The following is an 18,135-nucleotide window of genomic DNA, read 5'->3' as shown; positions in this document are numbered from 1 at the left end:
TTTTTGGTGTTTTTGGTAAAAAAATCTTCTCTGAAATCGCTTGTTCGATTGCTTTGAAATTTGATATGCAGTTTACTTAGGGTGACTTCAGTCAGATTTGTTCAAATCGTGGTGAAATTGGCATATTTGTATTTGTAAGGCAATTTTTGTCATTTTTGGTAAAAAAATCTTTAAAAATCTTCTTCAAAATTACCAGTCAGATAGCTTTGATATTTGGTACATATGTCCCTAGGGATGATCTATTTCAGATTTCTTCAAATTGTGCAGAAATATGCAAATTTGCATTTTTAAGGCAATTTTTGCCATTTTGGTCAAAAAATGTATTTCTCAAAAAGTACTGGTCTGATAGTTTTGGATTCGGTATACAGGTTTCAATAGGTGAACTAAGTAATATATATTGAATTTCTCACGAAATTTGTAATTTTGTATTTTTGGGGCAATTTTTTCCATTTTTGGTCAAAAAATGTGTATTTCCAAAAGTACTCATCTGATAGCTTTGCAATTTCGTATACACGTTCCTACAGATCACCTTAATGAATTTTATTGAAATTATGATGAAATCTGCAATTTTGAATTTTTTGGGCAATTTTTTCCATTTTTGGTCAAAAAATGTGTTTCTCAAAAAGTACTGGTCTGAAAGCTTTGAAATTTGGTATACAGGTTTCTACAGATGAGCTAAGTAATATATATTGAATTTCTGATGAAATCTGTAATTTTGTATTTTGGGGCAATTTTAGCCATTTTTGGTCAAAATATGTGTTTCTCAAAAAGTACTCGTCTGATAGCTTTGAAATTTGGTATACAGAATTCTATAGATGAACTAAATTTGATCTTTTGAAATTATGATGAAATCTGCAATTTTTATTTTTGGGGGCAATTGTTGCCAAAAACTACTCATCAGATAGCTTTGGTTGACATGTTCTGAGGGATGATCCGCTGTGATATATTCAAAGTATGATGAAATCTTCAATTGTGTATTTTTGCAGTTATTTTTGCCACTTTTTTTCTGGCCACTGCATTTAGCTATCAAAGATTTCCACCTCCTTCATCAACATGTGTCAAAATAGTTGTTCTCTATAAAACACAGCGGAGCTATATCGGCCGCTAGGTCGCTTGTTAATTGTAGCAATTATGTAGTTGGCTGTTCTAAACCAAACGAGTATATTCAGTTCTTATCTGTTCTAGTTTTCTATGTATTATGATTTTGAATGAAAGTCCAATTTATGATTTATTTCGAAGTTACATTTGGGTATATAATCATTTCAAGAAATGATAATAAACCCAAATGTAACTTCTGAAATAAATCATAAATAGAACACTCATATGTGGACATTACTTGGCATGACCACATTATTTAAAACAAATACACTGATATTTCAAGTCAATTCATTAACTGTTTTATTAGCATAACAGTACTAAAACACCTGTTGGAGAAGTCTACAAAGCCAGGCAAAATTTTATGATGATCTTGGTCTGATGATGCCATTCAGCCAGTTTTCTCTTTCTTGGAAGTCTAAAAAATAAAAAGTGTGGTAACAATTAGTCAGTTTTAACTGTAGTTTTTATGTTTTCAAAAAATGTATTGCTGTGACTATACCAAGCACTGATACACACTTAAAAATGAGAAAAACTTGCTTATTTTCTGATTCACAAAGGATATACAAGTGACATACAAATGCTCAAAATACATGATGTACTTTGTATTGGCATGGAACACATTGATCAGGGTGTCATTTGCCATAGAGGTGTAGCGTAATACAGCCTTTGATACCATTTGGCTGAAGTACATCCTCCTCTCCATAAAAAGGAGGGATGCATGGCTCAATTTAATTAACCCTCAACCACTTGTACTGATACTATCTGCTTTTAGCTCTAGGCAAGAACAATTGTTTGATTTTAGATAGCCAAACGGTGTTGTGCATCTTTTGATTTACAGAGGTGGATACAAAGCATACAAGGCCAACTACAGACCAATAAGTAAATGAGTGTAGAGATGAGTGGCATTTACTGTGGAATACCATATTTTCACTGGAGTCACGTGACATGGCGGCCATTTTGAATTTTGTAAAATTGTAAACATTGCATATCTCGGAAACCACTGCGCCAATCACATTCCAATTCGATGTATAGGAAGCAGTATACCATGCTCAGTACAGGAATTTACACACAGCAAAACAAACTATTGTACTTATTGTTATAAATACATCATATGTGAACTAACACTTACCAGGACATCGAGACACACCCTCCTTTCACAATCTGCAACTTTGGACAATAATTTTGAGACTGTGACAATCATTGGAGTGGTCTTTCCATGTGTGACCAAATCTGCCTCATGGTATGCTCCCTTTAGCCTTGAAGATAGCTCAGCAAGGGTCTCCCTGTTAAAAATCAAATTTTCTTATTACAAGTGGATGATCACAAGGATGGATAGGGTCTCGACTCCTGGCAATTCTGAAGCTACAAGGCAAATGTATGGTTCTCCCCTCCAAACTTTTACCCACTCATATTGTATATTCAAAAGATTTGAAGTATAGAAGTACAGAAACTATCTTTGGAGCTGCTGCTTACAGTGGCACAAATACTGTTTGATATACCGGTATGCTTATTATCAAATTGTCGTTGAACTCTGAGCTACATGTAAATTTTTCTAAACTTGATTAATTCATTAGTTTCCTTTGAAACTTCCTATTGCAATAATAAACTTCCTCAAAGGTCATTGACAATACCAACCACAAAATTATAAACATGGAGATACAAAGTATCTACAATTTTATGGTGACATGATGAAAATTTAAAGTTAATTAGATGAAAGTTTATGCTAAGTAATGATTTGTAAAAAGACTATAAATTGTAAAATTTGGCTGTATTTATAGTTATTTTGCAAGCACCAGACCACCACCAAAGGTCAAGTATTTAAGTCCATGATCACGTTTGAGTTCCCGCGTAAACACCTCGTGGTTTTGCTGTCCATAATAATTTAATATCAGTAACAGAAGATATGCACACTTCATCACAGCTAATCTGAATTATATATAGGAATGTGTAAAATTTATATTAAAGCAACTGAAGAACTGTTTTTTTTCAAAAAGCTTTCACTGCAAGAAATTTTGATATTAAGATATGTGTATGTGTCACAGCACAGCTAAGGGAGTGGAATATTCATCAGGCTGGGAAAAAACTTACCTTTCAGGGTCATTTTGCTGTATATAGTTGATCTGGAAAAGATTTACAAACATATCATTCTTAAAAAATGTACGCAATATGATAAATGTAATGACAAACAACAACTCACATAATACACAACTTTATTCTTGTTTTAAGATATTGCTTCCCTCATGGGAGATTGGTAGAAATACACTATGGAATGCTGTAAGGATAGGAAATGTCGAGATCTGCCCTGAGAACTGCCTCAGGGTAGATGGTACATATACACTATGCAATGCTGTAAGGATAGGAAATATATGGCTGCCCTCAGGGCAGATTGGTAAATAGCTTAGGAATGTATGTCTGCCCTGAGGGCAGCTCTGATATATTGCTGCCCTCAGGGCAGATTAGTGCAATATATATACACATGTCCAAAGCTGAAAGATACGAAATGTATGTCTGCCCTGAGGGCAGCTCTGATATATTGCTGCCCTCAGGGCAGATTGGTAGATAGGATAAGAAATGTATGTCTACCCATAGGGCAGCTCTAATATACACTGTGCAATGCTGTAAGGTCAGGAAATGTATATCTGCCCTGAGGGCAGCTCATACATATTACTGCCCAAAGGGCAGTTTGGTAGATATACACTATGCAATGCTATAAGGATGGAAAATGTATGTCTGCCCTGAGGACAGCTCTGAAACATTGTTGCCCTCAGGGCAGATTGGTAGAGATACACTAAACAATGCTGTCAGGATAGAAAATACATGTCTGCCCTGAGGGCAGCTATGATATATTGCTGCCCTTGAGGCAGATTGATAGATAGCATAGGGAATGTATATGTCTGCCCTGAGGGCAGCTCTGATATATTGCTGCCCTCAGGGCAGATTGTAAATAGCAAAGAGAATCTATGTCTGCCCAAAGGGCAGCTCTGATTATTGCTGCTCACAGGGCGATTGGTAGATTTACACTTATCCAATGCTGTAAGGATACTGTGCAATGCTGCAAGGATAATAAATATATGTCTTCCCTGAGGGCAGCTCTGATATATTGCTGCCCTCGGGGCAGATTGTAAATAGCATAGAGAATCTATGTCTGCCCCAAGGGCAGCTCTGATTATTGCTGCTCTCAGGGCAGATTGGTAGATATACACTTATCCAATGCTGTAAGGATACTGTGCAATGCTGCAAGGATAATAAATACATGTCTGCCCTGAGGGCAGCTCTGATATATTGCTGCCCTCGGAGCAGATTGGTAGATATACACTATGCAATGCTGTAAGGATAGGAAATGTATGTTTGCCCTGAGGGCGGCTCTGAAATATTGCTTCCCTCAGGGCAGATTGATAGATAGCATAGGAAATGTAGGTCTGCCCTACGGGCAGCTCTGAAATATTGCTGCCTGCAGGGCAGATTGCTAGATATGTACTATGCAATGCTGCAAGGATAGGAAATGTATGTCTGCCCTGAGGGCAGCTATGATATATTGCTGCCCATGGGGCAGATTCATAACATAGGGAATGTATGTCTGCCCTAAGGGCAGTTCTGAAATATTGCTGCCCTCGGAGCAGATTGGTAGATGTACACTATGCAATGCTGTAAGGATAGGAAATGTTTGTCTGCCCTGAGGGCAGCTATGATATATTGCTGCCCATGGGGCAGATTCATAACATAGGGAATGTATGTCTGCCCTAAGGGCAGCTCTGAAATATTGTTGCCCTCAGGGCACATTGGTAGATATACACATATCCAATGTGGGATGCTGTAAGGATAGGAAATATATGTTTGCCCTGAGGGCAGCTCTGAAATATTGCTGCCCTCAGGGCAGATTGATAGATAGCATAGGAAATGTATGTCTGCCCTACGGGCAGCTCTGAAATATTGCTGCCTGCAGGGCAGATTGCTACATATGTACTATGCAATGCTGCAAGGATAGGAAATATATGTCTGCCCTGAGGGCAGCTATGATATATTGCTGCCCTTGGGGCAGATTCATAACATAGGGAATGTATGTCTGCCCTAAGGGCAGCTCTGAAATATTGTTGCCCTCAGGGCACATTGGTAGATATACACATATCCAATGTGGGATGCTGTAAGGATAGGAAATATATGTTTGCCCTGAGGGCAGCTCTGAAATATTGCTGCCCTCAGGGCAGATTGATAGATAGCATAGGAAATGTATGTCTGCCCTACGGGCAGCTCTGAAATATTGCTGCCTGCAGGGCAGATTGCTACATATGTACTATGCAATGCTGCAAGGATAGGAAATATATGTCTGCCCTGAGGGCAGCTATGATATATTGCTGCCCTTGGGGCAGATTCATAACATAGGGAATGTATGTCTGCCCTAAGGGCAGTTCTGAAATATTGCTGCCCTCGGAGCAGATTGGTAGATATACACTATGCAATGCTGTAAGGATAGGAAATGTTTGTCTGCCCTGAGGGCAGCTCTGAAATATTGTTGCCCTCAGCCTCAGGGCACATTGGTAGATATACACATATCCAATGCTGTAAGGATACTGTGCGATGCTGTAAGGATAGGAAATATATGTCTGCCCTGAAGGCAGCTCTGATATATTGCTACCTTCAGGGCAGATTGGTAATAGCATAGCAAATGTATGTCTGCCCTGAGGGCAGCACAGATATATCGCTGCTTTCGGGGCATATTGGTAGATATTCACTATGGAGGTCAAAGAATATGCAATTTCTGAAATGTGAAAAGTTTTAATTGTTTGTCTGCACTCACTGGGAGACGCTTGATTATGATGCTATTTCCATCAGGGCACTCTGCGACCAAGCTGCAATGATTAGGCAAATGTAGCGGCGGTCGCTCGCCAACATGACTTCTTACAAGACCCTACTGCGTACAAAGCGTACCAAGTCGTGTACAAAGTCATCAAGCCTTGCTAGCGACCGCCGCTTCAAAGATTGCTGCTATCCGCGATCAGGTTTAATGCACGATACTGACCATACTAACCATAGACCATCGACCATAGATGTATTACGAAGTAATACCACCATGCAATATCAACTACGTTTTGCAAGTTGACCGTGTGATCATGGCAAACTTGTTGATATATTATGTATTTTAAACTTGTCTCGGGAAATTTGATTTACCTTCACACTTCAGTCATTTGAAATAACACCAGCACGCTATTTCAAGATCGTTCTGTCACAGTGCAGGGTCGGGTACGGGTACGGGTACGCTCTCTGCAGCGTGCTTGGGTTCTTGCCGCGCTTACGCGGATGGGTACAATTTTCAAATAATTTGTGACGTCATTGATTGTTGTGCACATGTTTACTCGGCTTTGAGCTGCCCTGAGGGCAGCACTGCCCTCAGGTCATTTTTCAGTTGCAACTTCTACCGCCTGCGCTTGGATTTCCACAGCTGAGTGAATTTCCCTTTCAGTCTTTAACTGGCTCATGAGCGATGTGTCCAAGCTGACACACAGATGAAATGTTCTAAAATAATGAACAAAGCCCACTGCCATATGTTTTGAAAATCGAGGACAGTACTTTGTTAACAGGAATAGCAGTGACTGTTTTCTTATCTCCTGCGCAGAGTCACCCATGATAATACGTACGCATGGACCCCGATGAAGGCTTGAAAGCTTACAACCCGTTTGGAATGCCTGTATGATGGCGCACTAATATGCAGAATTCAGTCCCAAGCATGGCAGGGATCAATCTAAAAACGCTAACGGAACCTTAGCCCTTGTCTTCTCAGACAAAATCCATGTGCGAAGCTGAAGCGTAAATGAATTTTCGTTTTTCATTGTTCAGTATTTTGACCTATAAATGCCCCTGTTTTTATGATTTTTCAGTATATTTGAATGGCATGCAAAAATCCAGAATATTCGAGTACCACACAAGTTTGTGACTCAACAAAACAGTAACTTTTTGCAAAGAGTGTCACACTACCTCTTTTAGTATGAAACTCAATCTTTCATCAAGGTTTCGTGGTATACAATTCTTCCAAAATAAGCCAATTCCATACTGAATACTGAAAAAATGGTTGAAACGTTATAGGTGCAAGTTGTTGGCCTTGAATCGTCACTTGATCTCCTGGCGCTCCTATTTTCTCTATCACTTCGACATCAGGCGGTCGGTCTATCCTTGGCTAGAACAAAATTACAAAGGGGGAAAGGTTATTCCAAGCGAATAAAAGAATAGTGGTGGAAGAAAAAAATAATGCACTCATTCTCTTCAAAAATTATAGGCACATCTCTCTCTCTCTCTCTCTCTCTCTCTCTCTCTCTCTCTCTCTCTCTCTCTCTCTCTCTCTCTCTCTCTCCATATATAATGCATAAACAAACACACGTGTGTGGGTGGTGTGTGTATGTATATGTGTGTGTGTGAGTGGTGTGTATGTGTGTTATGGCCACAACACCATGTCAACATGACCTATTAATTTATTACATAGCTCGATCAGAACGCCCAGTTAATGCAGTGTATTGAATAGGGACACTCGAGGACTTTATCTGCCGGGTGAGCTTTGTGTGGACAGTCGCCCATGGTTCAAACATAAGTGAGACTGAAAATCCAAAACAATTTCGAACAAATTGTGAGAATAAAACATTACACTGTTGTCATTCCGATTTTACTGACTTTGATGCTTGCAGTGACACTTATCTTGCATGCAGATACCTTGAAACTTTGTTACTTGACGGAAACTGTTTTATTTCTAATTTAATTAATAGTATATGGACAGCGCTCCAGAGCTCAAAGCAACAGCTGACAGCTGATATCTTCCGACCCCTTCGATAGAGGTTCAATTACGATTGATAATTTATGAATTTCATTGAGTAACAAAGGAAATGTATCGTCTTTTTTTCCAATGACTTGATGATTAAAGCCTTCTGTGTATTACTTTCTTAAGATCAAACTGTAAGATCAGTGAAGTTGCCTTTAGGTCACAGCTTTCAGATTTGTCAAAAGGTAAGCTGTCTGCTTTGAAACGTACGACACTAGGCACTGGGTTTGTATCAAATGCCCACAGACTTGGAGCAAGTCTACATATCTATTTCTTCTTATTTTTAAGGACAGAGCACTACGTACTGACGGTCAATGTCAAATTACATATTAACTCTGCCGGGATTTTCCATCGACCCTAGCAGGTGAGGAGAGGTGACTACAGCAAGCATTACATAGCTGACACCAATGCGGCATATACAACTCCAGTACAATTCGTTGATTTAGGTCTACGTAGTGTAAGACGAGTAGGGATCGAGGCAGACAGTGAACCAAACTGAACGTTTCTGGTGTCAAAAACCACAAAACTACCGCTCTCCACGCTCCAATAGTCATACCCATCCACTCATACAGCTTCTGCACTTGGTACTAGAAGTCCCAGCAGTACTAGCTTACAGTGAACATTTCCCTTTGTAAAGTTTTGGAAGTTAAAGTTTAAAAGGGAAAATCATTTCACCGAATTTTTATTTCGATTAAAGAGTTATATTTGAAAAAAAGTCTCCCATGGTGTCAGAGTTATTTTCATTTGCCCATTGCGTCTTGCTGGTTCCTACAGATGTTCACATTCAGATACTACATATTGTACTTTGTACTACATATTGTACTTGTGACACAATTGGCCGTGTTGATTTTATGGATAGCTATAGCTTTTCAAAATATCAAAGAAACATTCTGCAGAAAATGATCTTCAGAGTGCTTGAAGTTGAATGTTGAGTTTCAGATCCCAAGCATTCCAAAGCTTTTATTTGAATAGGACCATCCGGGGAGTTAGGGCACCGTGTTAGCGATGTACTAACCTGTTTCCATAATTACCCGGTCCGATGAATCTTCGACGTCAAAGTAGAAGCTTAACGCTAGATGTAAAATATCAGTGTGCGCACTGCTATTTTGACTGTCGTTACAATCTGTTTGATGCTGGTCGATAACAGTAAATTGTTTGAGAATGACTTACATGTAACTAAATCTAAATTAGCGTTAATGTGAAAAGCATGTAATAAAAATATTATTGCCTGAGTACATGGCTCTATGTGCCTTCGCAGCAGGAGACAAATTACCCTCGCGTCGGCAAATTGTCACCTGCTCTCGGGCACACAAACTTATGTATTCAGGCAATAATATATAACATTCAGCAGATAATGTATCAACAAAAATATATCAAGGCTTGGCCATAATTAACCAACCTACGCCGGCGGCAGTTTAACTTTCTCTGGGTACATGGCAACAAATTAATTTCTACAGCCTTCCTTGAAGTATTTTCGCCTGCCCACTGGGAACAAAAATACTAATTTTCCTAGCATGCCCAGCAACGGGTTTTCCTGGCAATCCTCCGGCCGTCTCCGAGAAATCTAATTGTTCAACCCTTACTTAATGCTTACAGGGTACACTTCCATCGATACTAGTTGTGAATACGCAGGCGGTATACGTATGGCGTATCGACCGCCTATGTTCAGGGGTCATGAGTTTATGGTGGTGACCCTTGACCCGAGCGTGATTAATACGCCACAGCATCCTTTTTTATACACAGCTAGACTGGTTCCCATTAAAAGTCTTCAACTGGAAAATCAGCGATGCGTCCAAGCATAAAATGGGATGAACACATCTTGTAAAAGTATTGCAATAACCTGGACGCTGACACAGAGATAAAACGTTCTAAAGTAATGAGTTACGCCCACTGTCGTATATTTTGAAAATCCGGGACAGAACCCGAGCAGGTAAGCTGTTGACATGAAAAGCAGTGACTGTTTTCCTCTTTCTTGCGCAGATTCCACACATTTGAATGCGCATGGAATCCGAGGAAAGCTCATAACTCGTTTGGAATACCTGTATGAGCGCGCACTCATATGCAGAGTTCAGTCCCGAGCATGTCAGAGATCATCTTAGAAACGCTGACGGAACTCTTAATCACTCAATTATCTACAATTGTCTTTTCTAACAAAACCCAGGAAGCTGAAGGGTAAATACATTTATTCAATATGTTGACCTCTTGTTTCTCCCGATTTTTCACTTTATATTTCGATGGCAAGCAAAAATCCAGAAAATTCGAGTACCAAACAAGTTTGTGGGTCAACAAAACAGTAACTGGTTGCAAACGTTTACATATTCTTTCTGTTAGGCAGCCGTCATTATTTACCACCTCGGGTCAGAGGAATATGAGGGGGTCACTCAAAAAATTGAAAAGTTCAAGGAGGTTGCTCAAAATATGGAGAGAAAGAAGGGCCGTTATTCAATCATTCATAATACCCATCTAAATTGAACATTATACTATATGGTCGGATACTGGTTTTATCTCGAGCTTGTATATCTGTATTTTGTTGTCACTTCGAATTTCAATTTGTTGATTTCACCCGTTTCAACCGTCATGATATAACCCATGATAATTTAGCAGGGTACATAGGGATTGGAAAGGTCTTACTATTGATGTATTTTTGTAAATTTTACAAATACATGTATTGGTATTTAACTTGTTTGTAAGTGGGAAGGTGTGTCAAAATTTCTGAGTTACAGAGGAGTTACTCAAATTCACCATGGTTGGCGGGAGATGGGGGAGGGTGTTTACACGAAATTTCGGAGTGTCCGAAGAAATTCCTCCACCTTTCCCGGGGCCGTAAATAATGACGGCTCCCTTAGTATGGAACCAAATGGTATATCTTTCATCAAGGCTTTCTCAGTACTATTCTTGCAAAATAAAACAATTCATCGCCGATACGACTGCAATGTGGTCGAAAGACTCTATCAGATATTGTTAGTCTCGAATCGTGATCTCCTGGCGCTTCTATTTTCGCTTTCCCTTTGACAGCAGACGGCTATCTTGAGCGAAGGATTGGTCGGTCTATCCTTGGTTTAACTACAAGTGGATGGTTTTTTAATATGCATAAGGAAAACTGGTGAAATCAAAAAAGTGATGCACTTATTCTAATAAAAATATAAATTAGACCTCTCTCTCTCTCTCTCTCTCTCTCTCTCTCTCTCTCTCTCTCTCTCTCTCTCTCTCTCTCTCTCTCTCTCTGTATATTTGCATGCATATACAAGCATGAATATACATGCAAATGCACCCATATATAGCTGGAGGAAATGTGTATGACAACATTTTTTTCTCCCATCATGGCAGAAAATTTTCTTTTCCAAAGGTTACCATGAAACACTTTTTCAAGTAGAATAAAAGCAAATTGTTAAATAAAAAACAAGTCATATGAACATAATCTTTAGGGAAAAAGTGTGTGCAGTAGCTGTAACTATTGTTGATTTTTTCAGTTTTAAAATGTTCAGTGTATGAACAACAATTTCTTTCCAGAGTTTATTGAAATGCCCAGTATTCAGCTTGTGAACACAACCAGTATACATGTAAAGTACATTCATATTGTGTACAAATAAATCTCAGTCCGGACTAAACTTTAATTGTGCGCTATAACAATGCAGTGTGCACATGTGATGGCTGTAATACTTAGTATGTAAACATTGAGAGCAAACCAACAAACTACACAAATAGTGACACAGAATAACATTACTGAAAAATTACCAAACGTTAGAGCTACTTGCTTTTAACATTTTATGACGTGAAAATATATAATACCTTTGCACAGGGACATCACTGACTTTATTTCGAAGCTACCTTTAAAGATGAGTTTAGGGTTACATTTAGTTCAGTCAATGTCCGTGCTTGATGTACAGCACATGGCTTTAGAAAATGCACAAGGGAATTATTGATCTTTTCAATGCTGCAAGCGGAACAACTGTCTTCTCTGGTATTTTCCATCAATCCATCATGGCACTATGGTATAGAGGTGCTCGATTGGGATATGACCTGGACTGGTGTTTTGTGTGTGGGTGCATCATGCAGGCCTCACAAAACATATCCTGACACTTCTTGATTATTTCATGTGTACAAATCATGGAAAACCTAACCTCTATCCATTGATGATTTCCTACCACTTTTTGTCTTTATTTTTTATTGGAAGTCAGAAAATTTTCACAGAGACAGCTTATGTGGATCTTTTGAAATTCACCTTGCTGGTTCCTACAGATGTTCACGTTCAGACACTTCAAATTGTCCGTTGTAACAAAATTTGCTGTGTTGATTTTAGAATAGCTTAGTTTTTCAGAATATCAAAGAAATGTTCTGCATTTCAAATGCATTTCAATGCAATGCATTTCAAAGAGTTTCACATCCCAAGCATTTCAAGACATTCACTGTTTCATAAAACATTTGTAGGAAATTGCTAAAGGGACAGAGTCACGCTTTTTCACATTTTCCTGAAGTAGTTGTTTTTGTTAGGTTTGAAAGCATTGGCAGTAGATCATCTGTGAACAACTTGCAAATAAACGAAATACTAGTAGACATCCATCCATTGATACTCAGGTTTCTCAATTAATGGCATATGCCCTATTATATTTAGCAGATAATTTATCAACCAATTTATCAAGTCTTTATAGAGATCATAGAAGAAACAAATTCTTTGTACATGGCAACAAATGAATTTTCACGGCCTTCCTTGAAGCATATTTTCCTGCCAACTGGGCACGGCACAAAAATACTCATTTTTTCTATAAATGCCCAGCAACAGGTTTTGTCCTGGCAATCCTCTAACCGTCTCCCAGAAATCAAATTGTTCAAACCTTATTGAATGAATGTTTACTACACTTCTACGGATACTAGTTGTGAACACGCAGGCTATATGGCGTATAGATCGCGCTCAGGTCAAGGGCCGTCGGTTCAAAGGGCGATGACCCTTGACCTGAGCGTGATCGATATGTCACTGCACTGCTTGCGTTTCCACAGTTGAGTGAATTTCCCTTTACAAGTCTTTAACTGGCTAATGAGCGATGCGTCTAAGCATAGAAAGGAACTTTCAGCTGGACGCTGACACAAAGATAAAACGTTCTAAAATAATAAGCCCACGGCCGTATGTTTTGAAAATCCAGGACAGAACCTTGGCAAGTTGTTGACAGGAATAGCGGTGACTGGTTTCTTATCACCTGCGTAGATTCCCACTCATGATAATACGTACACATGGACCCCGATGAAAGCTCGAAAGCCTACAACTCATTTGGAATGCCAGTGTGAGGGCGCGCTCATATGCATAGTTCAGTCCCAAGCATTGCTGAGATCATTCTAGAAACGCCAACGGAACTCTTAATCCTTCAATCATCTACAATTAATTGTCTTTTCCGACAAAATCCACGTACGAAGATGAAGCGTAAATGAATTTCCGTTTTTCATTTGTTCAGTATTTTGACCTATAATTGCCCCCGGTTGTTATGATTCCCACAGTATATTTCAACGGCATACAAAACTTAAGGATATTCGAGTACCACAAAGATAAGTTTGTAACTCAACAAAACGGTAACTGATTGCAAACGGTGTCACACTAATTTTGTCAGTATGAAACCGATAATGAATCTTTCATCAACGTTTTCTTGGTACTATTCTTTCAAAATAAATCTCGATAATTTAAGAATTTCCTGCGCGAGGAAGGACATTTATCGTCGTCGTCCAATGAGTTTATGATTTGAGCCTAATTTTATTTGTATATGACTTTTCTGAAGATCAAACTGTGCAGTAGAACTTGCGTTTAGGTTACAACTTTAAGGTTTGTCGCTAGGTACGCTTTCCGCTTTTAATTGTACGGCATGAGCAAGTAGGTTATTAGCTAATTGATCGACGGATTGCAGACCGTTCTATTGGACAGCCCTGGCAACTCGTTCGGTTATTGGGAATAGGTAGAATGCGCCCCGGGGACAGATATTCAGACTCTCAAACTTCTACAATTCTTTTCTGATCTACCACTTGTTGGGGTTCATTTTAAAGTTCCGATCCGTGCGTCAGATACATTTTTGGTATACCACTTATGGACTTATTTTTAAGCTCTTGGAATATCACCGGCATATTTTTGCTAAAATAAAAAAGCGTCTTTACTGATGGAGTTAACTCTGGGGTCATGGCGACCAGCTTGAATTTCGCGTTTTGGTAAATATCGGGTAATTTGTTGCTCTAGTTGTAAATTTTTCACGGTGACCTTTGACATCACTTTTTGATTTCGAAAGAGAATGGCTTAACGTTTCCTGTTGTAAACTTTGGGCAAAGGTTTAAAGGGGAAGATGGTTTACCTGATTTTTCATTTCGATTGAAGAGTAATATTGCGAAAAAAATGCCCTTGGTGTCAGAGTTATTTCCATTTGCCAATAGCGTCTTACCTTCGCTCTTTTTTGAAAAAAATGCTCTAAATTAGAACGTCAGAAATGATATAGGACATATAGAAAGCTTACAAACATAGGCTCATGTAAGCGATGGATTATTTTGAAATGTGTATGACAACATTTTTTCTCCCATCCTGGCAGCAAATTTTCTTGGTGTACAGCACATGGCTTTAGAAAATGCAGAAGGGGATGGTTGATCTTCACAATGCTGCAAGCGAGCCACTGCCTTCTCTAGTATTTTCCATCAATCCATCATGGCATATACTTTGGTATAGCGGTGCTAAATTTGGAAATGACCAGGACTGGTGTTGAGTGTGTGGGTGCATCATGCATGCCTTCCCAAAACAGATCCTGACACTTCTTGATTATTTAATATATACAAATCATGAAAAACATACCTCTACCCATTTATGATTTCCTACAGCTTTTTTGGTTTTTTATTGGAAGTCAGATAATCTTCACAGAGACAGATTATGTGGATCTTTTGAAATCCACCTTGCTGGTTCCTACAAATGTTCACGTTGTACGTTGTGAAAAAAGTGACCGTGTTGATCTTAGGATAGCTTAGCTTTTTAGAATATCAAAGATATGTTCTGCAGAAAATGCATTTCAAAGAGTTTCAGATCCCATGCATTCCAAGACATTCACTGTCTCATAAAACATTTGTAGGAAACTTTAAAGGGACTGAGTCACGCTTTTTCACATTTTCCTGAAGTAGTTTTTTTTTAGGTTTGAAAGCATTGTCAGTACTATGAACAACTTGCAAATAAACAAAATGCTAGTACACATCCATGCATACTCAGGTTTCTCAATTCATGGCAGATACCCTATTCAGCAGATAATTTATCAAACAATTTATCAAGTCTTTGCCATAATTAAGCACCATACACGGTAGTTTTAGAGATCATAGAAGAAACAGTCTCTTTGTAAATGGCAACAAATGAATTTTCACGGCATTCCTTGAAGCATATTTTGCTTCCCACTGGGAAAAAAAAAATACTTAATTTCCTATAGATGCCCAGCAACAGGTTTTCCTGGCAATCCTCTAACCGTCTCCCAGAAATCAAATGGTTCAAACCGTATTGAATGAATGCTTACTACACTTCTACGGATACTAGTTGTGAATACGCAGGCTGTACGGCGTATAGATCGCGCTCAGGTCAAGGGCCGTCGGTTCAAATGGCGATGACCCTTGACCTGAGCGTGATCGATTTGTCACTGCACTGCTTGCGTTTCCACAGTTGAGTGAATTTCCCTTTAAAAGTCTTTAACTGACTAATGAGCGATGTGTCTAAGCGTAGAAAGGAGTGAACATATCTTTTAAAATAGACCTTTTCCCGGTTATCCCACAATGCATGCAGTGACTTTATCAAACACCGTATATAAGCTAAAAACAGCGAAAACATACTGATTTGTGTTGTACAACGGATTGTTATAGAAGAATGACACGAATTTGCAATACCAAATAATGCCCCATGTATAATCTAACCATCAGCGACGAATATATAGGTCAGGGTGTAATCTACTATAAAGTTCTATGAGTTACATACCCTGCGTGTACCCTACGGCTAGAAAGTTCTACGCGTAACGTACGCTTTGTATACCCTGGCGTGCACTGCATCATAAAAAAAAAACGGTAAAAGAACTATTCGTGTAAGAACATGCAGCTGGACGCTGGCACAGAGATGAAACGTTCTAAAATAACGAGCTACGCCAACTGCCGCATGTTTTGAAAATCGAGGACAGAACCTTGGCAGGTACGTTGTTGACATGAATAGCAGTGACTGGTTTCTTATCTCTTGCATAGATTCCACTCATACTCGCACGCATGGACCCCTTTGAAAGCCCGAAAGCTCATTTGGAACGCCTGTGTGAGGGCGCTCTCATATGCAGAGTTCAGTCCCAAGCATTGCTGAGATCATTCTAGAAACGCCAACGAACTCTTAATCCTTCAATCATCTACAATTAATTGTCTTTTCCGACAAAATCCACGTACGAAGATGAAGCGAAGGTGAATTTCCGTTTTTTCATTTGTTTAGTTTTTTGACCGATAATTGCGCCGGAGTTTTATGATTTTCACAGTATATTTCAATGGCATGGAAAAAATCACGAAAATTCGAGAGTCACACAACTTTATAACTCAACTAAACAAGTAATTGATTGATTGCAAACGGTGTCACACTACTTCCGTCAGTATAAAACCAATGATGAATCTTTCATCAAGGTTTTCTTGGTACTATTCTTCCAAAATAAAACAATTCCATCCCGAGTACTTCAACGTGGTAGAAACATTCTATCTGCGTGTTGTTGGCCTTGAATCGTCACTTGATCTCCTGGCGCTCCTATTTTCTCTATCACTTCGACATCAGGCGGTCTGTCTATCCTTGGCTAGAACAAAATTACAAAGGGGGAAAGGTTATTCCATAGGAATAAAAGAATAGTGGTGGAAGAAAACAATAATGCACCCATTCTCTTCAAAACTTGAGAGCATCTCTCTCTCTCTCTCTCTCTCTCTCTCTCTCTCTCTCTCTCTCTCTCTCTCTCTCTCTCTCTCTCTCTCAAATAATGCGCAAAAAATAAACGCGCGCGTGTGTGAATGTGTGTGTATGTGTTACAGTGGCTTATTCATTTATTACACAGCTCTATCAGAACGCCCAGCTAATGCAGTTTATTGAATAGGGACACCCGAGGACTTCGTCTGTCGAGTGAGCCTTGTTCGGACAGTTGCCCATCGTTCTAACATAAGTGAGACTAAAGATCCAAAACATTTTTGAACAAATTGTGAGAATAAAACATTGTACTTCTGTCGTTGATGTTAATACAGTTTGATGCTTGCAGTGACACATATCTCGCATGCAGATACTTTGAAACCCTTGTCACTTAACAGAAACTGTTTTTTTTCTACTTTAATTAACAGTATATCCATAGCGCTCCAAACTTAAAGCTACAGCTGGCAGCTGGTGTCTTCCGAGCCCTTCGATGCAGGTTCTGTTCCGATCGATAATTTAAGAATATCCTTGCGCGAGGAAGGACGTTTATCGTCGTTCGTCCAATGAGTTTATGATTTGAGCCTTTTGTATATGACTTTTCTAAAGATCAAACTGTGCAGTAGAACTTGCGTTTAGGTCACAACTGTCAGGTTTGTCGCTAGGTACGCTGTCCGCTTTTAATTGTACGGCATGAGCCAGTAGGTTATTAGCGAATTGATCGACGGATTGCAGACAGCCCTGGCAACTCGTTCGGTTATTGGGAATTGGTAGAATGCGCCTCGGGGACAGATTTTCGGACCTTCAAACTTCTACAATTCTTTTCTGATCTACCACTTGTGGGGGGTTCATTTTAAAGCTCCGATGCGTGCGTACGGAAACTTTTACCGCCTTAGTTTTTCGAGAATTGAAAATTTCAATTTTTTTCTATAGAGTTAACACAGGGATGACGGTCGGTTTGAATTTCAATTATCAGTCTGTGTAAATCTTGGGTAATTTGTCTCTCTAGTACCAAAATTTGCACGGTGACCCCCGATTTTTATTCTTGAATTTGAAAGAGATTGGTTGAAATTTGAGCAAAAGTTCAAGTATTCACTTTCGAGGTACAAACTACCTGAAAAGCTTTAGCGACTTAAAATTTCGTTAGACATAACTACCATATTTAAAATTCATCAATCATTTTTTTGCGAGAATATACAGTAGTCGATCATCACCAATCAGTCATCTGCTCGAAAAAAATGTTCCGGTAGAACAGGGACAATATGGATTTTTTACGTGTCCTGGTGTACGTCACAAAGGAGGTTATCCGGGCCACTTTTGTCTTTATCATCGACTG

General features: G+C 39.1%; 1 long non-coding RNA gene across 1 annotated transcript; it reads right to left on the bottom strand.

Moving 5' to 3' along the window:
• Positions 1-1,374: 1,374 nt before the first annotated feature.
• Positions 1,375-6,342, bottom strand: LOC139130057 (uncharacterized). Its single transcript, XR_011551767.1, has 4 exons — positions 6,265-6,342; positions 3,187-3,218; positions 2,228-2,381; positions 1,375-1,513 (listed from the first exon to the last, which is right to left on the bottom strand). It is a non-coding gene; the product is annotated as an uncharacterized lncRNA (long non-coding RNA).
• Positions 6,343-18,135: the final 11,793 nt, after the last annotated feature.

This window comes from Ptychodera flava, chromosome 3 (genome assembly GCF_041260155.1).
Source record: "Ptychodera flava strain L36383 chromosome 3, AS_Pfla_20210202, whole genome shotgun sequence".
NCBI lineage: Eukaryota > Metazoa > Hemichordata > Enteropneusta > Ptychoderidae > Ptychodera > Ptychodera flava.
The sequence above is the reverse complement of the archived record's forward strand: the minus strand, read 5'-3'. Positions and strand labels throughout refer to the sequence as shown.